Genomic DNA, 1,309 nt, shown 5'->3' on the forward strand with positions numbered 1-1,309 from the left:
ATGTTGCAGTGGAAATAACATAGTAAACCAAAGACTAAAAACAATTTAAGTATTGTTCGACATTCAATAGCTGACTGTGGTGTTGCAGTGGAAATAACATAGTAAACCGAAGACTAGAAACAGTTTAAGTATTGTTCAACATCTAATAGCTGACTGTGATGTTGCAGTGGAAATAACATAGTAAACCAAAGACTAAAAACAATTTAAGTATTGTTCGACATTCAATAGCTGACTGTGGTGTTGCAGTGGAAATAACATAGTAAACCAAAGACTAAAAACAATTTAAGTATTGTTCGACATTCAATAGCTGACTGTGGTGTTGCAGTGGAAATAACATAGTAAACCGTAGACTAAAAACAATTTAAGTATTTTTCAACATCCAATAGCTGACTGTGATGTTGCAGTGGAAATAACATAGTAAACCGAAGACTAAGAACAATTTAAGTATTGTTCGACATCTAATAGCTGACTGTGGTGTTGCAGTGGAAATAACATTGTAAACCGAAGACTAAGAACAATTTAAGTATTTTTCGACATCCAATAGCTGACTGTGATGTTGCAGTGGAAATAACATTGTAAACCGAAGACTAAAAACAATTTAAGTATTTTTCGACATCCAATAGCTGACTGTGATGTTGCAGTGGAAATAACATTGTAAACCGAAGACTAAGAACAATTTAAGTATTGTTCAACATCTAATAGCTGACTGTGGTGTTGCAGTGGAAATAACATTGTAAACCGAAGACTAAGAACAATTTAAGTATTGTTCGATCTAATAGCTGATTGTGATGTTGCAATGTCTGAATATATGTTCAGTATCATTACAAATTCAGGGAATGGGACAAGCTAAGAATAGAGGTGATTATTATATAGTACAAGAAGCCAGCTTTGTGAGTAACCATCTACATACTACTATTAGTAATCTCAAGTTTCAGTTTTTTCACACACTTATTGCGTTTTTGAACTTTTATGCCTTAAGATGGCTGGTGAGCTGGCCGAAAGCTTGGCTATGCCTAAAGATGGTTGATGTGCTGACCAAAAGATTGGGTATGCCTGAAGATGGCTGGTGAGCTGGCCGAAAGCTTGGCTATGCCTAAAGATGGTTGGTGTGCTGACCAAAAGATTGGGTATGCCTGAAGATGGCTGGTGAGCTGGCCGAAAACTTGGGTATGCCTTAAGATGGCTGGTGAGCTGGCCGAAAACTTGGGTATGCCTTAAGATGGCTGGTGAGCTGGCCGAAAGATTGGGTATGCCTAAAGATGGCTAGTGAGCTGGCCGAAAGATTGGGTATGCCTAAAGATGGCTGGTG

Source organism: Limulus polyphemus, unplaced genomic scaffold (genome assembly GCF_000517525.1).
Source record: "Limulus polyphemus unplaced genomic scaffold, Limulus_polyphemus-2.1.2 Scaffold1495, whole genome shotgun sequence".
Taxonomy (NCBI): domain Eukaryota; kingdom Metazoa; phylum Arthropoda; class Merostomata; order Xiphosura; family Limulidae; genus Limulus; species Limulus polyphemus.